The sequence below is a fragment of the Typopeltis vanoorti genome, chromosome 1, assembly GCF_054136105.1.
Source record: "Typopeltis vanoorti isolate ZY-2024b chromosome 1, IOZ_Tvanoo_1.0, whole genome shotgun sequence".
NCBI lineage: Eukaryota > Metazoa > Arthropoda > Arachnida > Uropygi > Thelyphonidae > Typopeltis > Typopeltis vanoorti.
Window position 1 is genome coordinate 97,466,725 of NC_143549.1, and position 21,468 is coordinate 97,488,192.

Here is a 21,468-nt window from a genome sequence, read left to right on the forward strand (position 1 = left end):
ATCCTACTTATGGGATTCTTGTTAAAGTATCGTGGTTAATCTCCAAGCGGGGAAACGGGATTATTTCACCTTAGCTTAGCGCAGTATTAAATGGACGGTCGTTTTACAAACTCTCTCGTGGGCGTGATTAACATAATCCTGGAAAATGCTGTCGAATTGAACTTTTTCTCGAATAAAGATAAAGTGAAAGCACTTTATCTGATAGTCAGTAATAAGCCATCTGTAAATAAATGAAACAAAAAAAATGAAACTTTCTGTCGATTGGTGACTTTTTTCAACTGAAAAGCCCTGAAGTTCCTCGCACATCACCAGAGCGTTTTATAAATGTGAAGAAAGTTGATCGATCCGTGCTTGTTTTTATGCCAAGGTTTTAAAGGCCGGGTTTAATGAAGAACGAGTAAAATATTGTAAATAGAAAGAATAATCCATGATTCTCTCAGTAAATCTCATTCTTTGTTTTGGTGATTAGAGCCTTCCCTTTTTTTGTTCCAGCACTCTTTCAATTCACAAAGAAGGGTCACAAGAGTATCTAGAGATATATACAGTCTCCTTTATATGCAGATCTCCGTGTCTTTCTTTGGAGAAAGATAATGAGAAAGATAATGGAATGGTTTTTAATCCTTAAAAACTGAATCCTATCTCGAATTTTGCAAACAAAAATCACCTTGAACCTTATTTATATTTTGATAACATCCAAAGTTTCAGTTAAAGTTCAATTACCAGTTTATCTTTTGTCAGTATATCAGTTTATTTTTTATAAATATTACCCAAACTCTTTGAAAAAAGTAAATATGTTGTTTCCATTCCTTGAAGAATGATAACTTCAAACTTCTTTGGTAAAAAAAAAAAAAAAACATGTCACATACTGAGTTTCGGCAACATCCATCCTTTGATCCACTACTCCACCTCCTCTAAACAACTAACTTCCCCCTTCTGCAAATTCCAAATCCATCAGGTTCTGAATGCCCCCCGATCACATTTTGGGAATGGTGCAAATTCCCCAAATACATATGAAACGTGTTCTGAGCATAAACAACAGAGTGCAGTTAAATCAATTAATGTGTATTTTATATCTACCCTCTTTCAGCCGATTGCTCTTATTCTTAGCTGATACACGCCGTTTCTGTTCCTTGCGTTTTCTGTTGCGCTCCTTAAAACATGATAAAATATAAGCATCAATGAATCCATGTCCACTATCAATCCAATTTAAAACACTCACCGCACTAACTATTTTTCTTCTGATATGCGTTTAATTCATTCTGTCTCTATCCTATTGAAATAAACTTTCCTAGTGCATTAATCAGCTCGAAAAAATCTGCATTTATAAAGAAATAATAATCCCTAATAACCTGCTCAGGTTATTAGGGATTATTAACCATAGTTTTAGGATAACGTAATTCTTATTTCTAAATTATTTCTAGGTCTTATTTCTAAATGTATATTTTGTGCATAAATTGCTTGTATTCTCCTGGTCCGTTGGCCTGGTGCACTATAGGCATTGAACCACTAATATACCATATACCGGACATTGAATTAGGAACCTTTATGCAAATGTATACGTAAGCGTCACTTACGCAGAGTATATACAAAATACTTGATCACGTGCTTCACCAAGTCTTTAGGCAACTATTTAACAATGCTGTTGGTCAGTAATCGTCATTAGTGCTTATCACAGTGGGGTAAAAACAAAGGATCTTGTGGAGTTCAAAAAAGAGCTTATTGTGCGTGCCCGTCTAGCTGGAGCTACGATTTTGTAAACAGCAGCGTTGGCTGGTTTCTCAAAAACTGAGATGTTCTGGTTTTAATCGGTGAGAAAATAACTGACATTGCTTGTCTAAATGGCGTGAATGTGGTCCTAAGCCTGACACGAACGAGATCGTCAACATTCGAGAAGGCTTGTACAAACAAACCCTCCTCTGTACAGCAATTGAACGAAGCATTTAATGAAGGCTGTTCCCCATCCATATCTTACCTAACTATGCACCTGGTATTGAAGATAATCGGTGTTGCATGCCTATACGTAAAATAAAAGTTTCTAATTCAGTGATCGGTATATGTACTATTTACCTTTTGTGAGTCATATTTCTCTTTTTAAAAAATTTCTTTCAATACGTGTCTTAATAACACATAATTATCAGCAAATATGTGATAACAAGTAAGGAATAGGCAGTCTCCATACACAAAATATGAAACGGATGGTACTAAAGTCAACAATAACTCTCTTTCACTCTTTCTGAAGCAACAGCTTTATCCTCCATCCCCATTGCAGTCAGAAGAATGATATCCTCTTTAGAATGTAAGAGAAATTAAGGACTTTTCAAATGGAGTTGAGCGAGCTTGTCATTTATGGAAGTGTTATGATGTTTCCCATTACATACAGATCGGGAACACAACTAGTTTTCACCTCACAGCTGTAGTTGCTTCAGCATGATCCTAGATAATAACAAATTTCATCCTGCATTAATAAATGTGCCTCAGAATCATACAATATTCATCATTGCTTGGTGGGATGTGATCCCTGTAATTACTCTAGCAGATTCGCAATCAACAGTAGCGCCTACACCTATTATGGTTAGATGTATCTACTTTTGTTCATTTTGCATCATACTATTAGCGTTATAACGAGTTTTTTTTTTATGTTTCTTTTTTACCTCCTTGTGTTTGCGCAAAGTCTAACTTGTGCCAACACAAATTAGACTTTGTATTTATTATTATGTACTTTATACATAGTTTTTTATTAGTTGTAAAAGTTTTATTATGTATTCCTAGAAACCAAATTCACTTTTGAATATCTTTGCTACACTTTTTTATGATGATCAACTAGAGTAGGAGTCTTGTTCGACACAGATAATGGACTTAGTTCACAACCGAAGGTAATTGAGTTGAAGTCATTTGCCTCTATATATATACAAGTGGCCTAGTTGTTAACATACTTCACATGAAAATTTTGTTTGCTTACGCTTGGATAAAAGATTAAACAAGATATATTTTTGGCATTTTAAATTTAATTTATAATCAAGTCATAAAACTTGCAACACGGAGATGGGGAGTGCCATTTGAGTTGGAAATCAGCACACTTGATCACATCACTTACTATAATAACGGAATACATTTCTTAATTAACTGAAATGTAATACTTAATTTTAATTTTAAAAGGAAAAAAATTGGATAAGTAAACATGTAAACATGGACTTATGTAAAAAAAGGAGAAGTCAGAAGAAATTCTATCTTAAATAATTTTTAAATGTATAAAATATAAAATGGTGTTCTTCAAAACTTTTTCCTCATAAAGTATTCCATACAAGTAATAATATATTTTGATATATACTGATATGTATGATAAATTCACCTTCTTTTAATTTTCTTGTTCGGTTTGTTCTGTGAGACACTTTCGAATCTATTTTGACATATGTACGAAAACGATCGCGTTTCCAGCTTCTTCATAGCCTTCCCCACCCCCCCTCCCACAAGGGCAGGGCTGACAGAGCTCTAGCCTGGGGTCCCGAAATTAGGGGGGGGGGACTCGTCTTGCCGGGTCAGCCAGTTAAGTAGACTAACAAAAGACTAAAAGAAACTTTATAAAATATGAATGAATATGTGCCGAGAGGGACTACTAGCTTTTTCAATAATTTCCAACCCTTTAACGACACACTACCTTACCGGTGCCTACGGTGCATATGCTACGGATGCTGAGAGAATTTTATTTTATTCGTAAAAGAGAAAGATAGTTTTAGTTGGTTAAGTTGATCTCAAGAAACTGAAAATTTTCTACAAAATTCTTTATTTGAGAAGAATTTGTGTTATTTGATTAAAATTTTGCTAGTTAGTAAGTAAAATAAAATATAAAACTTTTTTAGTTATGATTTTTTTGTATGAAACAAACTTAATTATTATTTCTTTTCAGATCATACAAATTTGAGATATTAAAAATATTTAAATAAATTGCTTTCGAGCAAGAAAAGGCGTTCTAGTTAAGATAAATAAAATCCCAATGTCTGATTCAAAGTACAAACATAAGTCTGGAGCTCAGAAGAGGAAACTTAAACCCAAGAGAGAATCGAAAGCATCGTGAGGTCGTCAATTCATAACTAAATTTTTCAAATCTGAAAACGAAAAGGATGTAGTTCCCAGTACCGATCATAGTGAAGGTAGTGATAATGTTTGTGACATTGAAATCCAACCAGAATATCAGTGTCAAATCAAAACTTATAAAGCAGTCGAAAGTCAAGCGACTGTTACATGTGAATCTCTTGCAACTGAAGAAAAGGCCGCAAGTGAAAAACCTGCAGTTGTAGGCCCTGTTGAAAAATATGACACAAAATATGATGACCCTAGCACCAGAGTAATCTCAACCAACATGCGACAAGAAATAGTACAAACTATCAGCCTTTAAGAATTCCAAAAGATTTATAAGTAACCAAGAATGGCTTAATCACCTAGCAATTTTGTGCATCGAAAATAATTTGGCTAAGCAAGTTGATTTTACTGGTATTATTGATACATTTGCGTCGACAAAAGCTAGAAAATATACTTTGAAGTAATTTTGAATATTATTATTAGTTTGTATTATGTAGATGTTTGTACTTTTTTAAATAAATATTACTTTTGTGTTATCATTTAAACTAATTGATCCTAAACCCTGTAGACTGTATAGCAATGCGTTGTCCTTAACATGAGCGACAGGTAGGGCGATCCGCCAAAAATCCTGGCCTGGGGGCCTGCCTCAGGATGTGGGGTACATGAGCTTCTTACAGACCTTGTCAAATGGAAAGGGAAGACTTCGGTATTGTACTGTAGGCATTATATCTTATTTTTACTGTTTGTGTGCTCTTCCTTCAAAAAATATATCTTCACTTTTTTTCCCATTGTAAAGACGAATCATTTAACGTATTGTAGCAAATATTCTTGACTTGGGTAGCAGAGTGGTGTTCATTGAAATAAAAAAGCCTAAAATTCTTATTCTCGTCTGTGAATTTGTGTTAATAAAAGTTCGTCAATCCTCACTTGCAAAAAAAAGTCATTAAAAAGCGTGGAGGGTGTGAAGAAAAAAAAAGTTGTAATATATGAGCAATGTTCCACCATAGTTATTGTCTGTTGCGAGTAAAGTGATACTGTTGTGTACAGCAGGCATTGGAAAGAAATCTCAGCTAGTTGTTGTTGTTCTCTGTAATTTGTACCGAAGCAACTACGGTTATGAGGTCAATGTATTATGTCAGTAAATTGCTATGTTCTTCTGGTGAGTTTGCTTGTTTTGAGAGATGAAAAAACAGAGTTTACAGAAAGAGAAAGCCAACGTTCCGTATCTGAATGAGACTAGCTAACTCATCTTCAGATTAAAAAAAAAAAAAATAACGATTCTTCGCATCCTCTAACGCAGAGCTCCTTAAACTTTTTGCACTCGCGACCCCTTTTCACGCGAGAAATTTTTACGCGACCGCGGGTATATAGGTATATAAAATAGGTGTACGAAAGAAACATTTACTGATAATAAATTATAAAGAAATTTATTTTAAAACGATTATTTGTTATACATATAATTTTACCATTTACATAAAGAATTACAAACAATAGCCTCGAATCTCAATTAATTTTTGGTCGTTGCGAGTTCAGAAAAAACCTTTTACTGTTGCCAAATTTTTCAAAATTTTCAAATTTGTCAAAAAGCGGAACCCCCTTTCCAGTCTTCAAAATTCGAGTCATTAGAATTCAAGGAGAACTGGCCTACCAGTCAGGAGCTCGAGGGGTTGGGTTCCGTAGGCGCCAGGGGGAGGAGCCCCCTAGTATAATATAATATAATATAATATAATAATAGTAATTGATGCTAATAATATTTCTCAGTCTTTAATATGTCTAGATACTTTGGATAGGCTTTGGTTAGGTAATCCGATTTCCTATTGTACTGACCAAACGTATGATACTTTCCATGTTCTCTTTTTATTGCTTACTTGGATATGTTTTATTTCTGTGGCCATTTATCCTCATGAAAAATAAGCACACCCTTGATGAAGTGAACTTGTCAGCACAATAAACTAGTCTAGCAATCCTAGGTCCAATATTTTTTATGCGGTCACTCATAAAATTATCATTATACTGGTTGAATTAAAACTTTCAGGGGATATTCTTGTGATTTTTATGAATTAAAACTATTAATCACTGAGTCAAAGTGCCTGACTTCAGAATCATGTTAAATAGCTTGGCAAATATGTTGATTGATGACTACAACTTTTTATAAAATTCTATTGGTGATCCTTTAAAGTCTGGTGTTTTAATATGTCTTGATCTTTATACTAATGCTTGTGGAATTCCTGATTTACCTATGGTACGACTGTTTAATGTATTTCGTTGTAATGGTTGATATTTCCATAGTAATTGATTATATATGGAGTTGTTTACATCTTGAAAACAAAAAAAAAACAATGATAATTAAAATAAATATATCACGTGCTTGATATTTAAATAAATACTGATACGATTTCTGATACTGCAATTTTTAATTTTATTAATTTTTTGTAGTGATTTTCTTTATAATAAAGATCACATGAAATTAAACACTTTCCCAAGATGGAGTGAGTCACCAAGGGAGAAGTAGATCCAATCCTTCCGCAATGGGAGAAGACCTTTATCCCAGCAGTGGAAAAAAGTTACAGGCCGAAAAAAATAGAAAAAAATATATATATATAAACTGTTAGAATTGAATTTAAAAAAATTTAAAACTGTAATGGTTGAATTCTTCTTCATCCATAAGTATCATCCATAAGCTTTTGTTTTTTACTCGTTATAGTCTTAGTATGTTACATTTGGAAGTATGGCACCAAGTTAGTGAGGCATAAGTAATTATGGGACGCTTGTATTTAGTTTTCTACGTCGGTTAATCATGGGATAAAGTTGAGCGATACTTTCTTACAGATGAGTTTATTGTGACTGTTTACTCGTAGTTCTTTATCTAGTTTTATCCCAAGATATTTAGTATCTGTTTGCCATGGGAGTTTAGCATTAAAGAGTTTAATATTTCATTTTGGGGATGCTAGCCTTCTGGGAAGAGTATGGCTGTGCTTTTTTTTGAGGATTTACTTCAAGCTTCCAATCAGAGAACTATTTTTCTAGCATTGAAATACTGTCTTGATGTTTTATTTTTATTTTTTTTTATTACAAGTTGAGGACGGAAAGATCTTTGTTAATATTGCAGTGTCATCTGCGTACAGAGCTGTGATGGTAGTCGTTGGATTTTGTGGGATATCTGTAATGTAGATTGAGAAAAAGCAGTGCCAGTAAGGAGCCTTGTGGAACTCCAACTAAAATATTTCGTTGGGTAGAGTTTCTGCCACACTGTCACTGAGGTATGATTTAATTAGACGTATAATAAGATTCTGATAATACTCTGATAAGATTGCATAAAAGAGTATGGTGCCTAATTTTGTCAAAAGCCTTTGCAATGCCCAGGAATACAGCACCAGTGTATCGTGTTCAGTTATATCCTGTAGTAATATATTCGACAAGACAAGTCGATGAATTTGCTGTACTGTACTACGGTTTAATCGGGAACCACATTGTTCATTTGGAATGATGCTTAATTTATCTGTTGATTCTTGCGATCTAGATAGGATGATTTTTCTGCAATTTTCTGTAGATTAGATAATAAGATGATAGATCGGTAGTTTTGTAGAAACTGAGGGTCTTGATCAGGTTTACGCATCGGAATGATGTCGGCAATTTTCTATGTTGCAGGAAAATACTGCAATCTTAGTATTGCGTTTATGATGTTGACAAGATGCACTATAGCTTTTCTTGAGAGCAGTTGGATGATTTTGTTTGTGACACTGACCGGAGCAGGTGCTTTTTTGTTGTTGAGATGTTTGATGATATTAATTAATTCTGCTGGAGAAGTATAGTTAATCAGCTTTGAGTTGTTTTGGGGATATCTTAAGGTGAGTCTGACATGTCAGTGAATCTTGTAAACGAGGTTGATATTTATGTTTTCATATGCCGGACTGCACTGCTTTTCCAGACCGCTGACAAGAGCTTCATTTTTCTCTGCTTTTGTATATACAATATTGTGTTCAGCCTGCATTTGGGGGGGGGGGGTGTTTGTTTTTTACGGAGAGTTCTCAGAAATTTCCTTATTGAGTGGTCTTCAGGACTAAGAGATATTAGCTTATTTTCCCATTCTTGATTTCTGTGGTTTCTGAGTGCTTCTCAAACTTGGTTGTTCATTTCGTTAAGGATTTTTCGATCCTTAACAAAATCACCTAGTACAATTCACCTAGTAACTTTTCCTAACTTTGTTCTTTTCTCTGATTAAATTCATCATTTAATCGGGGAGACTGTTCGACTTATAAGGAGTTCCAGTCTTGGTGATTGCTGTTAGAGCTTTGCTAATTTGATTTGTGAAGTTGTATGTTCAGGTTGACAGGCTATGCAGTGTAATTGAATCTCGTATAATTGTTTAATATCCGACCATTTCTATTGATCGATTTACTGTTCTATGCTGGATGTTTGGCATTTAAATCTCCTGTAATATGATGAAATCTTTGGTGCTAGAATGCCGTCTAAATCTCACATCAGTAGAGTTTTACTAGGTGAGTTGTGGGCTGCATAGATTTTAAGTTTTCCAGCATTGTTGCTATAAACTTCTATGCCTGTTATTTCTAAGGTTTTGGTTTGAGGGTTAGTTGTGGCATTATGTTTAAGGTAGTTTTTAATATAAATGGCAGTGCCCCCACCTCTGGAATCAGTTCTGTCGTTTCTATAAGCAGTACATCGTCTTAATTCTGGGTTGTTTGTTGGCCGAAAATGCGTCTTGCTGATTAGATTACTTCTGGGTTGTATCTGACCGCGAATGCCTGCAGTTCAAGAATTTTGTTGGTGAGACCGTTAGCATTCCAAACGGCGATCAGCAGAGAGTTCGGTAGCATTTTGTTTCTATTTATTGCTGAGTGAGTTTAGAATAGAGTGGGTCTCTTGTAGAAATCTTTTTGTAGAAATCAGTGTTGGACTGGATTTTCTAAAATCCTGTAACATGGTAGCTAGTAAAGGTTATGACTGCCGTTAGGTTGGGATTTATTTGTTCGAGGCGTGACGATTTCTTGGCACGTGCCGCATAGGCGTAAGTTTTGTAGCTTTCCTTGTTGATTGTTAGAATTTATTTGAGTTGGTGGATGATCAGCTTGTTTTGGAGAGTGGAAGTTTGGGACGGAGTCTGTATATTTCTCCTTCTCAATCAATTTTTCGGATAGAAACTACATCCTCTTTAATTGGTAGGATGAGGCCCACCGCAATTGGCAGGTATAGTTCTATGCTTGGCATTGAAATTAGTTGGGTAATTTTCACTACATTTCAGAAATTTGTCATCAGTCCTACACAATTTTTGGGAATGACCGAATTTTTGACATCTATGGCATTGCCAGGATGATGCTCTCTTTGGAGGGGGTTCTGGTGTAATTTTCAGACCGCAGATTGAAGTTAACTCATATATTTGTTTCTGAGGTGTTGTTGATCTCCGCTAACACATGTAGAATTGGCTTTTTTGTCAGCTCTGCACATCCGACTCATCTTTATTGACGTCAAACAATGATTAATAGCATCTATAGTGATCTCTTCTGAGGTGATTTCCTCAGTGACCCCTTTCAGGTTTCTTTCGTTAGGGCAAACGTATGGTATTGCGAATTTAAATTATCCATACGTTTAGTTAATTTACGGTAATCGCTGACTATAGTGAGCTGAATTTTTATGCCCTTATTTGCGTTTTTTCCCCTATATTTTCATCCTTGATAATTAGTGTGACTGAAGTCCACTTGTCCTTGTCGCGCAGAACGACTGGAGGAACCTTCTCACTATTGGTGCTTGGAATGTCCGTTATAGGAGTATCATCATCCATGTAATCGTCTTTGTGAACTTTCTCCGTCCTTCGCATTTTTACTAAAATGTTCTTCCTATGTTTCTAACTGATGGAACTCCTTAGGTGGGGAAGACCACTAAACTTATCTTTTCACCTTTAGCGCTTGTATCATTACCTTCTAATCTTGTATTCGTCAAGTGACGAATACAGGATTAGATATTCTGGCCACTCGACCACAAACCTGTTTAGCAGCTTTTTAAAAAGATCGAGCGCCTGTTTTCGATCCAAATTTTTCATTAAATCGTCCGTGACTAGGTTTTCCATGATTGGACAAAATCAAATAAAATTCTTTCCTATTAATCATCTAGTGATGTTCACTAACAGAAGTTCATCACCATAAACAACTTTATGATGCTAAGTTTAGATAGCATTAATATTCATCAAAACCCAATGACTACAAATCAAAATGATCACATGACGCACCAAAATTCAATTCAATTCTTCGTAAAATATTTTTTTTGCATTTTCTTGCGTAATATTCATATCCTTAAAATTCTTATTATAAAGTGGCATATTAACATTTCAAGTGATATATATTTGTATATTTTGGCCATATTTTAAACTTAATTATTTAAAAAAATGTTTAAAATTTGCTTTATTATTTTTTACTTTAAATAAACGTTAATTTCTAAAAGGTTTGTAAGCCAGTGACATTTAGTAACATATATCTAAACAATTTACTAGACTACCAGCTATACATTAAATTAGAGGAGAAACAATTGATATTGCTTCGTACACTTCTTAAAAAATCAAGCTTTAATATATTACTGAATAAATCACAGTTAGTTTGTAAGTTATTTATACACAGTTATTTATATCTGAGTTCCAGTCAATCGTGCTTGGATAGTGTACGTTAGAAGTTAAATATATTTTATATTTTCCATATATTTTGTTTGAAATATTGTCAGTTTGACTCACTTTATTATTCAAATTATTATTGCTTTCAGAATACTGGAAAATATCAGATTTTTCGCTAATATTGGATTTCCTATATCTCTTTAACTTAACTCGTGACGGAAAATAAATATAGTGGAAAAGGAAAGGGAGATTTATCGCCATGTTTACAGTTTATGTTCAGTGCCAGTGCTCTTTTAGCGTTCTCAATATTTTATCGCTGAGTGTGCACTTGAATAAAAATAAGTTTTATGTTCTGTTATTTATTCTGAGAGCTAACTGTTGAGATGAACGAACCAGAGTATGCAAAAAGCCGACCAGACAGATTTCTCTCTCTCTCTCTTTCTCTCTCTCTCTCTCTCTTTCTGTATCCATTAGTGACCTTATTAACTTTCTTTTAGAAACTGCGCAATTAAATGCAAGCCTGTAAAGTTGCGATAAGTCAAGTGCTTTTGGTTTTTCATAAGAGTAAAAAAAAAAAAAGGAAAGAATTTGAAGAATTTTATTATTCGAAAGACATGAAACAACAATGGAAATTGCTAATGAGATATTTGCATTCCTAAGAATAATTTATTAAAATAAAGCATTTTGTAACGAGCTAAAAATAAGAAACGATCAAATTCATCCTGTGATAGATTACCATTCTCTTTCTCTGTTTTCAACCGTTTTGTTGCTTGTTAGCTCGATGAAGCCTGGATGAGTCATGAATCTATTCCATTAATGATATTTATTCAATCTGTTTCTGAATGCGATTCAGAATTGTTTCTCCAAGATTAAGCAAAAAAAAATATTGTAAATAATATTGAATGAAAGAGAGAAAGAGAAAGAAAAATCATTATTTATAAGAGAAAAATTGTTTTTTTTTCCCTCATTCTTTTAAAGGACACAAATTGATGGAATTTACCCATTCAGAAAAAAAAAAAAATCCTTCATTAAACGTTATTTTTCTTTTTCTTTTGGTGATGGGACTTTTCTGAACTTGTCAACCTTTAATAGACAACCACGGACTGCCCGGGAAGCTCGATTATGATTGTGTTTTCTGTTTGTAGCGGATTTCGAAAGAGAGAAAGAAAGGAACACTGGACCATTTGAAGGTAATCACATACGTGGGTAGATCATTAGAGGTCTGCTTTGTTAGCTGTAATCTGAACAGGATCCCTTGTGACATCATTAACTTCCCTTAACGAGAGTCCACTTTCGGGGTCGCGTTACTTTCGCCTTAATTGAGTCGGAGATAGCAACAGACGATTGAGGGAAGCGTGCTGTTAATTGCGACTAAGTGTTGTGTCTGAACGTAGTGCATGCTAGTGGATGAAATTATTTCTTCATACTGTCATTCACCTCTACTAAGTGTTCAGACGCAATCAATCTTGTACCTTACCCCGAACTTTTCTGTAGGAGTTTTGAAAAATGAACTCTCTGACTCTGTATATGTTCTAAGAAAAGCACGTAATGAAATTTAATATTTGCGATTTTCAACTAAAAGTTGTTCAGACATTTCAATTTTAGTTTAAATAATTTTGACTTTAAAGTAGACAAAAAAAAATGAAAATTTGTTAATGGTCGAAATATGAAATATGCATATACGACTTAAAGAGCAATACATAGCACCTATTACTGTTTTTTTTTTTCTTGTGAACATTTCTATGATGCAGGATTTATAGAAGAGAAACATTTTCGATTCAAGTAATTAATTAGTGGATATTTGTAGTTCGTCTAGCACCCAAATGCGGCAATAAAAACATCTACCTACCGATGACTGAGATAAAAAGTTAGGACTAAAAACCTCAACTCTCTTTGAAGTACGAAAAGGCGTTCGAATATTTACTTAATATATTGATCGGATACTCAGTTGACATTTGTCAAATGTCATTCGATTAACTGTTTACCCGACGAATTGCTTTTTCGTCGAACTCGATTGCCATTCGGTAAACTGTCTTTTGATTAACTGTTTCCGATGAATTTTCATGAAACTACTCCGTGGAGTATTAGCACATGGCGAACGGACAATGTTATCTCTAAGAAATGGCTGATTTTCTACCTTTCTGACTTTCTCTTTTCATTAACTATCCGTGCACTGACCACTTCTTCAGACAAAATTTTCTAGTCGTTTACCAATCGCAATAAAAAAAAAATTGGTCAGATTTTGAAGCATTATTTCGTAACCCTTAAATAACTTTGTCATTCATCTCTCATCCTCTCTCTCTACCTACCTACTTTTTTCAAAACCTGTAAATTCAGACGATCACTAGTGCACAGTAGTTTGAAAGGTGAAAGATCAAATTCATATAAAGACGAAGAGCAATAATTTATTTATTTCTCCTCATCAGTTAGCCAGTAAGATATAGCCTGTAATCTGTTTAGTCCAAATTGCAAAATCTTAAAAAATGGAGGGGAGAAGAAAGATTATTCTGAAAACAACTATATGTCATATTTCTAACTATGCACCGTAAACCGTTGATACAAAAATTAACCATAATATGCACATCACTTGGCTACTAATGACGTCATACGTTTGCAGGTTATAACTGGATGCAGTCAATTATTGACAGAGATTATGAAATGAGTGTTTTATAAAAGGTAATACTAAGAATATATTTTTAAAACTACGAAATTACGCTTGAAGATTGTCGCCAAAGAGCCTGTCTATTTTATTGATATAATTTTGAGTTTCCTAACAACATTATCTGAAAATATCCAAGTATGAAGGGGAGGTGAGTAGTCTATTGCATAACCTCAATGTCAATACATCTGTGGGATTGGATGGTATACCAGCTCGTGTTGTACGAGAAGCAGCTAAAGAATTGTCAGTACCCTTGACCATTTTGTTTAATTTGAGTCTCGGGTCTGGGTTAGTCCCGAACGGGTGGAAAGAGGGGAAAATAGTTCCACTGCATAAAGGTGGTTCCAAGACTGCTGTTGTAAATTACCGACCGATTAGCATATCAGGAATCATTGTCAAGGTCTTAGAGAAAATAGTCAAGAGGAAAATACAAGATTGGATAGAAGAAAATGGGATACTGTATCGGGGACAGCATGGTTTTGTGAAGGGTCATGCCTCAGTAACTTGCTCACGTATTATAACACAGTGACGGCTGAACTGGATAAGGATAATGGGTTTACGGTGATTCTACTGGACCTTGCCAAGGCCTTTGACAGGATTCCACATGGAATTCTAATCAGTAAATTGCAGCATATGGGAATGGACATAGGGTTGGTGAGATGGATAGGAGGGTGGTTGACGGAGAGATATCAGAGAGTGGTTTACTCGGGAGTAGAGTCCACAAGATGGCCTGTGACTAGTGGTGTGCCACAAGGATCTGTTCTTGGACCACTGCTGTTTAATTTGTTCATAAATGATATAGGAAATGATCTGAGAGGAACAGTTCATTTGTTTGGGATGATGCGAAGTTGGGTAGGGCAATAGTGAATGCAAATGACGTCAAAATTTTGCAGTATGATTTGGATAGATTGGAGGTCTGGGCTAAGGAGAATGGATGTCAGTTTAATGTGGCAAAATGTAAGGTTATGCATTTTGGGGTGAAAAGATTGGCGGCAGTTTACTGCATTGGTGGAACCGTGCTCCAGGAAATTGATGAGGCACGAGATTTAGGAGTGTTGGTAGATAAGGAATTGAAATTTAGGGGACACATTGCAAAAGTGACCAAAACAGCTCATCAAATCACTTGGTTGCTGAAGAATACGTTGACAAGCAGAGACAAGCAGGTTATTGTTCCTCTGTATCGAGCCTTGATAAGACCCCATCTAGACTACTGTGCTCAGATTTGGTCACCTAGGTTTCTTCTTGATGGGGAGGAGGTGGAGAGGATCCAGAGGCGAGTGACCAAGATGATAGCAGGTCTGTGGAATGAACCATATGAGAACAGGTTGAGGATTTGTGGGTTGCAAAAATTGGTTGATAGGCGGAGGAGGGGAGATATGATTGAGACATTCAAATTACTGAAGGGTTTCTATAAAATTAATTCAGAAGATATTTTTGAGAACAGGGCTGGTTGTGGGAGGACTAGGGGACATCCATGGAAACTGGGCAAAAGTGTGGTTAGTAAAGGTGTTAGAGCTGGGTTCTTTACTTTTAGAGTAGTGAATGAGTGGAATGCGCTCCCTGAGTCTGTGGTGGATGCTGTGACAGTGAATGAGTTTAAGGCGAGGTATGATAGATACTGTATGAATGTCAAATAGTTGTGATGAATATGATTTGGGGCCTCCCTCGATGAGTCCAATGACTCCCTGGAGTTGCCCGTAATAATAGTAATAGTAATAAAAATATCCAAGTAGAATTAAACAGTTTTCCCAGATTAGTTTACCACTGTCTCAGTGGTCAATAAGGTACGCCAGCATCAGTATATCTAAAAGTAAGGGTCGTTTAGCATTGCATCGTTTTAGGGGCGCCATTCCGAGGCTGTGCATTGGTGAGCTAACATGGTCAACGTCACTAGTACTGGCTATTACGTAGACATAGCCTATACGTTCCTTCTTTACAAACTAATTAATTATAAGCTTTTTTATTATTAATTAGTCTTACATAATCTTTGAAAACTAAATGACATAATACAATCCCTTTTAAGGATTTATATTTTAGAAAAAACTAATAAAAATAAATTGATTTTCATCCTGATTATGGATCGGTTGGTTTGTCTACAATATCTTCAAAAGTATTACTATTTACTAATTAACACATCCCCTTATAAAATAATCACAGATCTCGTTGGATACAATCGTAACGTCGATTTATTAGTAACATCGCAGAACAACGTTTTGTAAATACTAAGTAATACTTGCGACACTGAGAATGCATGCAAGTTCAATAGGTGGTCGAATTCTAATGGATTTTCAAATTGTGCGTTGGTTTAGGGCTGTTTTAAGTTACAACACAAAACAGACACTGACTTCATTATGTCTGTAATACTTATTATTTGAGTGTATTCTTCTAGTTGATTTGCTTGTGTTCTTTTCTTTTTGTTGTTGTTGTTGTTTCCAACCGATTTTCCTGTAGGGAAAAAAATTTGCCACCTCTGTATGAAACAGATTAACTCATTGTTCAGTGGAAAAGTCTGTGTAGTGATTCTTTGCGATTTCATAGGGACTTGAACGCAGATCTTTACAACCAAATGGAATCGCATATACAGATTGAGCTATTCAGGATAGTTTCAAGCCATGTAACAACTTTTCAAGTAAAAATAGTTCGGTTGGATTCAATTTTTGATCAGAAAAGAATGATAATGTTGTATTTGAAGTAGATGGCAATAATCCTTGTTTGCATTCCTTGTTTTCCTATTCAGATTGCCACTGTAAACATAAAGAATTCAATTACATCCTACTATTTTTTTTCTTAATTGGAACCATGAAAGTTAAACTGAAAGTCTTTAATTTTGACAATTTTATTTGCTTTCTGATGTTCGAAACATCCATTTAGGTCGGCAGCAAATGTCTTGTAATCAATGCATTGAGAGCAACTTCAGTTTCTCTTCTCCTCTGTTTAGAATGCGTTGACACTTGCGACTAGTTAATGACTTTTCCTTAATGGCTTTAATAATTAAATCTTTTAGTGATTCCTAGTACTCTTTTTTTCTGCGTAAGTTGTTTCGTCATCTTTCAAGTTGGGGTTTTCTTTGGTTGACAAGCATTTACTCATCCTGTTCTAATTAATAATCGTGCAAAGAACAAATTTTGATCATTTGAGAGTGTTGTTGTTATGCTAAGGTGGGCTGTCATATTCACTTTCGATATAAAGATTGCTAGCGATCAATTATTTTTATGATGTGGTGAGTCACGCTTGTAAATGTGACAAAAGCCATCATCAAACGCTGATCAAGATGTCGCGATGATCGCTATTTAACACGGTGGAATGGTGTAATGTAACGACATCGCTCACTTTGATTCAATCAATAAACGGGAAGTATGCGCTTGTCGAAGATTATGTCGATATAATAAGTGAAGAGACTACAATCCATGAAATGGAGACAGTGGTCAACATACCATGATTATATCGATTAAGTTATACTTAGTAATTTTGAGCCTGACACTAATGTTCGGTTGTCGATTAGACTCATGTAGTATGGCTATATTTCGGTTTTAGCCACTCAACTGCGTAGTTAAGTAGAATTTCCATCACTTGATGGATTAAGATCAGTGCAGCTGATTTAAACTTTTCAAGTAACCTATATTGCTAAATTAAATAAAGAACCTCAGAAAAGTAAATTAAACATTGGATTTACTTGGATATTGTTAAGGCGCTTAAAAAAACAGACTTTAACAGGTATAAATATTAAATATGATTGGCCAGTTTAATGTTAAATTATATTTTTATAAGTTTATTCTGTCAGACATTAATGTAAAAGTTATTGTTATTAGGTCAAGTGATGCGCAGACAAGCTTTGTGCACTAAGGGCTAGTGGAGGATCTAAACTAAAGTACAGTAGATTAAGAAAGGACTAAGTATTGAAATAAGACAAATAAACTGAAATCGAAGCACTAGTGATGCATGGCAACATCAGCTGTCTCTTTGGACAGTCGGAAGATTATTGTTGTAGAAGTAAAGTCTAGCTGATTAGTCTGTACATGACTCAACTGTACTAACATACAGTTCCGCATGATGAAATAATCAACTTTAATGATTCTGAAGAAAACAAACAAAAAAAAATTCTTTTTTTTTTTGGTACCATCCGTAATCTAATACTACATCGCAAATGAGACATCAGACTTATACCCATTCATTGTGATGAAAATAAATCACACACACACACACACACACACACACACACACACACACACACACACACACACACACACACACACACACACACAGACCGATAATACAATCTCTAAAAGGGTGGGGATGTCTATATCCATGATACTCAGTAATATTGGACACATCCACCCACTACCAGACACGAGTTCCTGCAAATCTGCATCAACACGATATGCAGATGGCGTTTACTGCGTAATAATGCATTGAAACAAAATTTCTTCAGACGGTCGAAGAATATATCGAAGGAAGTTAAACATACGAGGCATATAAACGCAAAAAGTATTTGTAAGCACGTATTGCCACTGTAGTTTTTCTTAAGCCGTTATAAACACACACACACACACACACACACACACACATGTTTGTTAAAAATATTTTTGTATCATTGTATTAAAAATTCAAATACATTTCAGATATAATTATCAGTATTTTTTTTCTTGTTACAAAACTGAGATTTAATGACAGATACAGCTTGCTCTTAAAATAAAACTAATAGACAATTTTAAAACACATGACATAATCCTGAATGTGATCAGTATGATAATCATTAATTTCAGTTTTTGCAGCGTAAGACCATTAGTTTCTCAGTTATCTTCTTAGTTAAATCTTTACTTGTATTTTTCATGTACGTAAATTAAGAACGATGTGCAATATATCTCATAACTAACAACAAAAAACTGTATTTGAAGAAACGAACGAAAGAGAGAGAGAGAGAGAGAGAGAGAATCCCAATAACCAAGGAAATATCCAATTATGCAAATCACAAGATTTGCATAATGCTATTGAAGAAAGTTCGGCAACATCTAGGGACATTAAAAGATCTCAATGTTGCCGAACTACCTCAAACGTTTCTAAGAGACTTTTTTACTTATTTAAATATCCTGCTAAAATTATCTCCGCACCAATAAACACTCCACTCCGCGAACTTTATTGAGTTTCTTTTTATAGCCTTCAGTTAGCAGTTTTAACGAAGGGATTAAAATAAGTTTTAGGAGACTTTACTCTTCTCTTCATTAAATTAAGACAGTCAAACGCATACATATTAAAGGCGAAATTAACAGTTGATTAATAGAAACCGTTGTTTGTCTACAATCCCTGAAAATGGCAGAATCATTTACAGAGTTTGTAATCAATTTACATCTGCTAGAAAATGTCAAGCAGATGTAAATTGATAATAAGTGGAGACGGATGTGTCATTAAACACAAATTTTTAGTGAGGTGAATACTGGAATGTTAATTAGATAAAGTAGAAAATATTCGCCTTACTGTTCATCATATATTTTAGATTGAATGTCGTTAATTAGTGTAAAGGAATACTCCCAGGATACTGCCTTAAAGTTTACGAAACACCCAATAGTTTTCAAAAGATAATCGCTCTCTCTCTCTCTCTCTCTCTTCATGTGCCAATCTAGACATGACATTCGACATTTACACAGTCTCTCCGTTCCTCTATCTTTCTCTCAGAGGTTCATTTCAAATGCAAAACAACTATGTAAGTGTTGGAAGCTCGCGCTATATCAAACGGAAAGCGATATTCATTAATAAATTCAGCGTCCCTCGCACGTCAATCTTTCTACAAAACCATTGTCGCATTTTGTAATAAAAATGCGTTCTCATTGTATAAAGTTTACTATATGCGAACACCAATGTCACCCGTTTATTGATTATACGATAATTTGCTTTTATCAGTTAATGGAATAGAAGGTTATCCGAGCTTGGCTCCGTGTGATGACACCGTCTGTTTCACAGATATTACCATTAAACGAAGTGCTTGCAAAACAATTCAGGACTTAACGTTACATAAAGAACTTAATTATTGGAAACAGCCATTCATTCCATGTAATCTAAGGGCTTAAAGAGCTTTGTCATCCTGTACAGTCTTTCCGGACTTTGTCACACACTTTCTCTACGTTCTTCATTTTCATTTTTTTTTTGTGTGCGTGTCATATTAGTGAAACTCTTAATAATTGGAAAACGAGACTTACATTGATGGCTCCTCTCAAGCATTCATAATCACCTGCTGATGGCATTACGTGTGAATAGGACGAGAATAAATAATTTCTTAAGCATTTCAAGTAGTGTAAAAGTAAACGAGAAAAGTAGATAGACGAGTAATGGAAAATTAAAGTAGACTGCTGTGAACAAACAGAATAACTTATCGGTTTTTCCTGAATACGAAATAAAAACTCTCTAAGAGACAAGTGTATTTGATTGTTAATCTCACCGTAGTGTAGTTGGTAGCGTCTACCTCCTTTACTTAGAAATGCCTAGGTTTGATTAGAGAACACAACTTACAGATATAATTGATTCGCTCTGTACTAGTAGCACAGTCCGAAAGACATCGCAACATTACCCTTTCCGTTTGTTCAAACATGGACTTAAATCTCGTATACAAGGAGAGAGAGAGAGAGAGAGAGAGAGAGAGAGAGAGAGAGAGAGAGAGAGAGAGAGAGAACCTTTATAATGGCTTTTCAAATCAAGGTAAGTTATCCGATCTCATATGTCAATAATAGAGTTTTCTCCTCCTCCAGAAAAATGGTGTTTATCACCCTTAAAAGCATGGAAAGTTACCCAAAAATGCGCATGGAATTAACAGGCAAAATCGCATATCTTTAGCTGCTTCGGCCATAATTACAATCAACCTCCCGTGTTCGTCTCATAACTTTTGTTTGTTTTGACATAATTTAAATAAGAAGCTCTTGATTGTAATTAAATTATATTTTTATGATTTATAATTTCAATCCAACCAGCGGAAAGCAGATAGCGAATAAATTTATTATGTCTGTCAACTGCATTCAATGGATGTTTTCTCTGCTTTCCCAAAGGAAAGATTCCAATTTCGAGAATACCAAAACTTTACACCGCCGTCCGAGATTTACCAATTCAGATTTGCTGGAAAATGCCTCAGAGAATATTTCCACTCTTGAAGAGATTTCCAGTTCACTCTTTTTCAACCAATAGTATCATGTGATTCTTTCGATTGCGCCCTAGTAGAACTCCATAATAAAGTATTTTGATGTACTAAGAAAAGTAAACGAGAATTTCCTACTAACATGAAGACTGTTGTTACGGCGTTAAGAATAGGAAAGTTTCGAGTACAATTCATCCTTCAATACTTCCCCCTTTCCATCACTTGAATAGCTCCGATATTTTATACTTGGAGATTTTCCACCCTCCCTTACTTACTCTGACATTTTAAGTGCTTTGCCCATCCGTTCCCGCTTCCTATCTAATCTATTCCCTTTGCATCCATCACCTCTATTCTTGCTATCTGTATCCTCGTACATCGTAAATCGAAAAATTCTCTTTATCATCACACTGTCTCTCTCAGTCATTTTTCATCCACGTATTGATTACTCCAGGACATTTATCATATCGTATTCTTATTCATCATTTTTAATGTCATAACCGAGATAGCATTTCTGCTATTAAAAAATTAAGTAATTCTACAAACAACGGCTAAGTTAGGCATTTGTCTTACATAGTAGTTTTTCATATTTTAATATCAATAATTTCTAATCTTTCGATAAGTTATGAAGCCTACATAACCTCATATAACTTCCATGACACTGGATTAACAGAAGAAAGATTTCTAGGTTCGAATCTACACATTATTACAGTAACTTTTACTAGGCCTTTTTCAGGGCAAGTGGTTGCTAATTTTGTCGATCTTTGGTGCATGTAATTTACCGGAAGAAATTTTAGACTTTAGCAGCATTCTATCGAAGAAAAAAAACGCTTGCAGAACGTACGATATGGAAACATACACATCCATCTAATACGTGTTAGAATTAGGAACATAACATGGCGCCGTGCAATATTCTTTGAGTTTCGTTTACTATTGGAAGAATGCTACCGCAGCGCCGCAACAAATGTGGAGAACTGGAAGTCTCCAGATTTTCAAATGTTA